The sequence below is a fragment of the Chelonoidis abingdonii genome, chromosome 12 (assembly GCF_003597395.2).
Source record: "Chelonoidis abingdonii isolate Lonesome George chromosome 12, CheloAbing_2.0, whole genome shotgun sequence".
Classification (NCBI taxonomy): Eukaryota; Metazoa; Chordata; order Testudines; family Testudinidae; genus Chelonoidis; species Chelonoidis abingdonii.
Window position 1 is genome coordinate 2,432,695 of NC_133780.1, and position 8,525 is coordinate 2,441,219.

The window sequence follows — 8,525 nt, forward strand, 5'->3', positions numbered from 1 at the left end:
CACAAGTGTCTGTTACTCCACTTCTCACATCGCGGTCAAGAACTCAGATCTCTGCCCATCTCAGAGAATTCCCTTGATAGGTTGCATACTGGACTCAATAGCAGGGAGGGTTTTTCATCCAGCGGACAAGTTAAAACTAGAAGTGATTTCACAAATGCAGCCCACACAGCATTGGATGTCTGGAGTTTACACGCCCAGTGAGGACAGCCCTCATGTGTACGTCACCATGACTCTGGATGTTCTGGGTTCCCTGAGATGGTGGATGAACAGGTCAAGTGTTCTCAGGAGTGTTCTGTTCGATCTGCCTTTGCCATTGGTGAGGATAATGTAAAACACTTCCTACCCTGGACGGAAGTCCATTTTGTTCAGTGTGTAATCTAGGGTCACGACTTTGCAAGAAAATGCACAACAATGTGTTGGAATTAAGAGCCACTTGTTTGGGTCTCAGAGCGTTTCTCTAACATGTACAAGGGAAGGTGGTAATGGACAATTCAACTGCTCTCATCACGTGAACAAACAAGGTGGAGCTCACTCGCTCCAGTTATGTGCTGAAGTGGGCAAGTTATGGGATTGGTGCATTCTTCATGGGATCTATCCAGTGGATCCTGCATTTAGCAGGGGAAACCCATGTGCTGGCAGATCATTTCAGTGGGGACAATTCTCAAATTCATGAGTGGTCTCTGAAGGATCAGGTAGTTCAAGACAGCTATTCCCAGTGGGGTCAACCCCATGTAAACCTGTTTGCAATGGAAATCAACAAAAAGTGTCTCCTTTTCTATTCGAGAGCTGGGAGGGACTGTCAATGTAGACGCTCCTTCTACAAAGAGGAAAAGACCTGCTGTATGCTTGCCCCCCCCACCCCATTTCCATTGATTCAGTAAGTAGTAAAGAAGATTTGTCAGGACAAGGCTAAAATTATATCAATTGTTCCAACTTGGTCGAGATAGCCGTGGTACGCAGACTGACTTCAGATGTCCGATGGATGGGACACGCGTGTTCCTCTGTGTAGCTCGAAAGCTTGTCTCTTTCCCCAACGGCAGTTGGTTCAGTAAAAGATATCACCTCCCCCACCTTGTCTCTCCAAATATTTTGTCACAGCAACAAAGCAAGGTTCTTCATCCAGATCTGCAGTGGCTTCATCAGATAGCTTGGGTCATTGACATTGAGCAGACTTGCACAGTCATGTTCTTCATTTGTGCAGAATGTTCTGCTTAAGTCTAAAAATCTAACTCTCCCAGGACAGCTTCCATAGCCTGTATTTTGGAATATTTAATATATTTAAAGTCTACAGAATTGTCTAATTCTTCTGTAAAAGTTCTTCTGGCTGCTATTTCAGCTTACCATGTTTTGGTCAATGGCATAGCAGTGTTTGTATATGCTACTGTTCAAAGGTTTATGGAGGGTTATCCAACATGTATCCTCTAAGAGATCCGGTTGCATGCTTATCTAGATTTATGTGATCCCCCTTTGAATCCATGGCAGATTGTTCTTTATCTTATTTATGTATTAACTAAAGCAGTGTTCCTTACTGCGATTAGATCAGCTGGAAGAGTTGGTGAACTGTGTGCACTGATGGCTGACCTGCTGTTTATGAAGGTTCACAGAGATAAGGTGGCTCTTGGACCTGATCCCATAATTTGATCTATGATCCTTGTGATCCGTATGATCTATTATCCCTGATCTACATAGCCAGACAGTCCTCCTGTCAGGGAGTTTCTTGAGTCATCGTGAATAGGTCGGAATATGAACAAGTAAATATGAACGAATAAAATAGTGTCCAAGTTCCATAGCAATCAGACAATTAAATTATTGGCTTTCTTTCTGAAACTTCATGTTAATAAAGAGGAGTCTTTAGACGCTAGGCAGCTCTCGCTTGCTACTTAGATAGAACTAGAAGTTTTAGGAAGTCATCTAGACATTTTGTCTTATGCTTAAAATCATAGGGGTCATAATGTGCCTGGGCAGATTATTTCTAGGTGGGTTAAATGAAGCACAGTGCAGTGTTACGAGTTAGCCCTGCCGGCTGTGTGGTCTCATTTGACTAGAGCCATATAAGCAACATCTTTTGCTTCACTGAAACTTGCTGTTAGGAAAATTTGCAAGGCTGCTACATGGACATGAGAGCACACAGTGACTAGACGTCACAAGCTGGATCTTGCTTCTGGAATGGATGCCAAATGTGACAGAGCAGGGTTACGGTCCTACTTGGATTAGGACTCCAGTCCTCCCTGTAAGGTTGTTCAGCACTGCGGGGTCAAAATACCCACAAGTGGGAATGTGCAGAGCCACTTGAAGAAGCAAAAGTTATGTGCTTGCAACCCATGTCCTATGAGATGACTTTGCATATTCACACTTTCCACACACCTTCCCCTCTCTCTCAGTGTCCTATTACATGGTCAGCTGGTTGACAGTGAAAAGGGGTAGGGGATAGAGCCCGGATTCCTGAATTCATAGTTGTTTAAGTCCGCAAGAGATCGTAATGTTCATCTCCTCTGACCTCCCGCATGGCACAGGCCAGGGAATCTCAGCCCGTGTTCAAATCCAACAACTTCCTAGTGAATTGGAGCAGAGCTCTTTTGAAACACCCAAGGTATCTAGGTGTAAAGACTCCAAGTGATGAAGAATCCATCACATCGCTAGGGAAATTGTTCCGACTCTTAATTACCCTGCAAATGTTCACCTTATTTCTAAGCTGAATTTGTCTAGCTTCAGTCTCCAGCCACTGGATCTCATGCAGCCTTTGTCCGATATATTAAAGAGTCTCTGCTGCCAGAAATCTTCTCTCTGCGTAGGTACTTACTGACCATCACCTATTAACCTTCTCCTCCATGAGTTAAAGAGATTAAACTCCTTTGGTCTCTCACTGTATGGCAGGTTTTTCAGACCTTTTCTGGCTCTTGTCTGAATTCTTTCCAATTAATCAAATGTCCCTTTTGAAAGGCAGACACCAGAACAGGACCCGTATCCTGCACTAATGTCGTATACAGAGGTAGCACAACCCCCCTACTCCGGTATTCCCCTGCTTATATATTAGTGCTCTTAGCCACGGCGCTGCACTGGGAATTCATGCTCGGTTGGCTTCTATGGCTCCAAAGTCTTTGAGAAAGTCACTGCTTTCCAGGATACAGCCCCTCATCTTAATAGATTCTCCTGATCTAACCCGCTGGACCTCACTCTTTCCCCAGAGCTGAGAACAGAACTCAGGTGTTCTGACTCCCACTTTCACTCACTGTAACCAGTTAATCTTGCCCAGCGCTTTGTCCAAGGACCAAACCGCTTAGCAATCATTAACCAGTGGATTGACTAATCTTAATTCCTGGGAAGAAATTAACACACCTCCAGGAGTGCCCAGTTCACATACGTCAGAGCTTTGTAAATATGAGGTGAGATCTTATGAACCTCAAACATTGCCGATTTCCATGGAAGAAGCATTAGACCTCCTGCTTGATTTTACAGCAGGGTGACCATGACGTCCTCAGCTTTTAGAGAATGAGCTAAAAGGGGAATGGGCACTGGCCCTGTCTTCTCCTGCTATGTCCCACACTGCACCCCAATGCAGCCCAGCTTGGATCGACAGCTTCAATGTTCAGTTCCCCACCTGCTCCTGCAGCAGCCTGAGTGGAGACACTTTGGTCTCTGGATGATTTGCTCTGCTCAGTGGGAGGCTGAAGGGGAGACGGCTGCTGTTACTGAGGGTGGGCTGGCATATGGGACAGTGACTCCACTACAGTCACTGATCTCAGAGACTCCAGTGTAAATCTGGTGAAAGTGAGATCAGAATGTGGCCAACTGACAAGTCACATTTCTTTCCACACTGGGCCCGACTCAACTCTGAAAATCTTTGTTTTGGCCTTGTGTGGACGGCCCTAAACTGAACAGTATCAGTTAGCTTCCCAACAAGGCCCAGCCCTAAACCGAACAGTACCAGTTAGCTTCCCAACAAGGCCCGGCCCTAAACCGAACGGTACCAGTTAGCTTCCCAACAAGGCCCGGCCCTAAACCGAACGGTACCAGTTAGCTTCCCAACAAGGCCCGGCCCTAAACCGAATGGTATCAGTTAGCTTCCCAACAAGGCCCGGCCCTAAACCAAACAGTACCATTTAGCTTCCCAACAAGGCCCCTTGTTCCCTCTCCAACCAAGAATTGCCACAACTCCTGGCCCCAATTTTCCAGTCACAACTTCACAATTATTTCCAAAAGGACCCAGGAATTCCCAAAGGCAGAGTCTTCACCGTCACCTTCCCGGCCTACAGGGCCAAGAGGCAGACATGGTTCCTCCGCTTGTTCTGCTTTTCCTTCATCTTCACCAGCCATGCTGAAAGGTCAGCTGGTTTCTCATCAGTCTCTTTAATTCTCCCTCCATTGGCCTTGATCTCCTCATTGATTTCTTCCTTCTGCTTGATGCACGTGCAAATTTCCATTTCCATTTGCAGACGTTGGTTTCATAGAGTCCGGTGGATTCTTGCAGCTCCTGGGCTACTCTCCGAGCAGCGTACAGGGAGGTCTTAGAAATGGCAGCCAAGATACCTGTAGAAAGGACAGAGCCAGTTCAGATTTAGGGCTTGTCAAAAAATATCCAGTGAGAGAAAATTGGGTTTTATTGCACTCCCCTCCTCAGCTCTAGGATAAGAAGGAAAACTCAAGTGCACAACTACAAAACGGGGAGTACCTGCGGTGACGGTGCCCAGGACTGATGTCAGGCTAAACAGTCTATAGTCTATAGCAGGGGTCAGCCGATCGCAGCTCCTAGCACATCCCTCGGCCTGTGGCACTTCCTGCCTCCCCCATTGGCCTGGGATGGCTGAATCCCAGTCACATGCTACCCAAGGCACGTTGCACATATGCTAACATGTGCAGACGTGCCTCAGACTGCTTGACACCGTCAGAATTGGAGCTGGGAGGAATTTTTTAACACTTTTTGGGGGGGGCGATCATTGCCAGTATAGCTGCCCCTGCTTTCCATCCCATAGCCCCTGCTGCCCCCGTGCCGTCATTGCACAGTACAGCTGTCCCTGCTTTCCGTCCCATATCCCCTGCTCCCCCCGTGCGGTCAGTGCACAGTACATCTGTCCCTGCTTTCCGTCCCATATCCCCTGGTGCCCCCGTGCGGTCATTGCACAGTATATCTGTCCCTGCTGTCGGTCCCATATCCCCTGTTGCCCCCATGCGGTCATTGCATAGTACAGCTGTCCCTGCTTTCCGTCCCATATCCCCTGCTCCTCCCGTGCGGTCATTGCACAGTACAACTGTCCCTGTTGTCGGTCCCATATCCCCTGCTGCCCCCGTGCGGTCATTGCACAGTACAGCTGTCCCTGCTTTCCATCCCATATCCCCTGCTCCCCCTGTGCGGTCATTGCACAGTATAGCTGTCCCTGCTTTCCGCCCCATATCCCCTGCTCCCCCCGTGCGGTCATTGCACAGTATATCTGTCCCTGCTGTCGGTCCCATACCCCTGTTGCCCCCATGCGGTCATTGCACAGTACAGCTGTCCTTGTTGTCGGTCCCATATCCCCTGCTCCTCCCGTGTGGTCATTGCACAGTACAACTGTCCCTGTTGTCGGTCCCATATCCCCTGCTGCCCCCGTGCAGTCATTGCACAGTATATCTGTCCCTGCTTTCCATCCCATATCCCCTGCTCCCCCCGTGCGGTCATTGCACAGTATATCTGTCCCTGCTTTCCATCCCATATCCCCTGCTCCCCCCGTGCGGTCATTGCACAGTACAGCTGTCCCTGCTGTCGGTCCCATATCCCCTGCTGCCCCCGTGCAGTCATTGCACAGTATATCTGTCCCTGCTTTCCATCCCATATCCCCTGCTCCCCCCGTGCGGTCATTGCACAGTACAGCTGTCCCTGTTGTCGGTCCCATATCCCCTGCTCCCCCCGTGCGGTCATTGCACAGTACAGCTGTCCCTGTTGTCGGTCCCATATCCCCTGCTCCCCCCGTGCGGTCATTGCACAGTACAGCTGTCCCTGTTGTCGGTCCCATATCCCCTGCTCCCCCCGTGCGGTCATTGCACAGTACAGCTGTCCCTGTTGTCGGTCCCATATCCCCTGCTCCCCCCGTGCGGTCATTGCACAGTACAGCTGTCCCTGTTGTCGGTCCCATATCCCCTGCTCCCCCCGTGCGGTCATTGCACAGTACAGCTGTCCCTGTTGTCGGTCCCATATCCCCTGCTCCCCCCGTGCGGTCATTGCACAGTACAGCTGTCCCTGTTGTCGGTCCCATATCCCCTGCTCCCCCCGTGCGGTCATTGCACAGTACAGCTGTCCCTGTTGTCGGTCCCATATCCCCTGCTCCCCCCGTGCGGTCATTGCACAGTACAGCTGTCCCTGTTGTCGGTCCCATATCCCCTGCTCCCCCCGTGCGGTCATTGCACAGTACAGCTGTCCCTGTTGTCGGTCCCATATCCCCTGCTCCCCCCGTGCGGTCATTGCACAGTACAGCTGTCCCTGTTGTCGGTCCCATATCCCCTGCTCCCCCCGTGCGGTCATTGCACAGTACAGCTGTCCCTGTTGTCGGTCCCATATCCCCTGCTCCCCCCGTGCGGTCATTGCACAGTACAGCTGTCCCTGTTGTCGGTCCCATATCCCCTGCTGCCCCCGTGCAGTCATTGCACAGTATATCTGTCCCTGCTTTCCATCCCATATCCCCTGCTCCCCCCGTGCGGTCATTGCACAGTACAGCTGTCCCTGTTGTCGGTCCCATATCCCCTGCTCCCCCCGTGCGGTCATTGCACAGTACAGCTGTCCCTGTTGTCGGTCCCATATCCCCTGCTCCCCCCGTGCGGTCATTGCACAGTACAGCTGTCCCTGTTGTCGGTCCCATATCCCCTGCTCCCCCCGTGCGGTCATTGCACAGTACAGCTGTCCCTGTTGTCGGTCCCATATCCCCTGCTCCCCCCGTGCGGTCATTGCACAGTATATCTGTCCCTGCTTTCCATCCCATATCCCCTGCTGCCCCCGTGCGGTCATTGCACAGTATATCTGTCCCTGCTTTCCATCCCATATCCCCTGCTCCCCCCGTGCGGTCATTGCACAGTACAGCTGTCCCTGTTGTCGGTCCCATATCCCCTGCTCCCCCCGTGCGGTCATTGCACAGTACAGCTGTCCCTGTTGTCGGTCCCATATCCCCTGCTCCCCCCGTGCGGTCATTGCACAGTACAGCTGTCCCTGTTGTCGGTCCCATATCCCCTGCTCCCCCCGTGCGGTCATTGCACAGTATATCTGTCCCTGCTTTCCATCCCATATCCCCTGCTGCCCCCGTGCGGTCATTGCACAGTATATCTGTCCCTGCTTTCCATCCCATATCCCCTGCTCCCCCCGTGCGGTCATTGCACAGTATATCTGTCCCTGCTTTCCATCCCATATCCCCTGCTCCCCCCGTGCGGTCATTGCACAGTATATCTGTCCCCGCTTTCCATCCCATATCCCCTGCTACCCCCGTGCGGTCATTGCACAGTATAACTGTCCCTGCTTTCCGTCCCATATCCCCTGCTCCCCCCGTGCGGTCATTGCACAGTACAGATGTCCCTGCTTTCCATCCCATATTCCTTCCTTTTCCCCCTCTGGTCATTATATAGAACAGCAGCCCCTGTCACCTATGTCCTCCCTGTGGTCATTATACAGACCAGCACCTTCACCTGGTTAAAAATGATCCGATCCGGGGCCAGGGAAGGGTTTGGAGCCTGGAGCATGACCCCCACCTTGGAGATGAGGTTTAAGAAAGGAACAAACAGAGGCTAATGGCTTCTCTGTGCTGTGCCCAAACTTTTTAAGTGCACTGTACTGATTTGCTACCTACCCCTGCCCTCCACTCAAACCCAAGCCAGTCCCGCAAGAAAACACCCCCCACCCCAGCTGGTAATGTTTACAACTCTTCAACTCCTTCGGCACCCGATGGCATGTAACCCCCAACTTTCACTGCCCTTTCATCAAACTGTCCGCTCACAATCTCCTCCCAGCTACCCACTGGCAAGAAGATAACTGCTGTCCTGGGCTGGCCGGCCCTTTAAGGGGAGCTGGGCTCATCCCTGCATCCCAGCCCCAGCTGATCCTCATCAGCCAGGGACCAGCCAGCCCCGGGCCCAGCCGGGATTGGGCCTGAAAGCCCTGAATCTAGCAGGGGCAGTGGTTTCCAAGATTACCCCAGGCCAAGGGACCTCACCTGGGGTAATAAGGGTGTGCTGGAGCTGAAGCTGGCTCACGAGGAGCTGGGTGTCCAGGCAGATGGCCCCACGAGGGAGCTGATGCAGGGTGAGCCAAGGCAGGGTGGGAGCTTTGCAGTCCTTCAGCTGCCCTGGGCAAGAGTTTCTGGCTGGAGGAGCTTCCTCACCAGCGCCAAGGAGCAACGTGAGCCAGAGGCAGGTGAGTGATGCTCTGGGGCAGTGCGTGATAATGGTATTGAATGGGGGGCAGGTGCTCCAGGCTGGCTGGACTCTCCCATCCTGGTTAATGACGTGTGTCCAGTGTAATGGGCACTTACATCCCCACGAGGGGCTGGGTCTAAGAGCTGGGGTTTGTTACA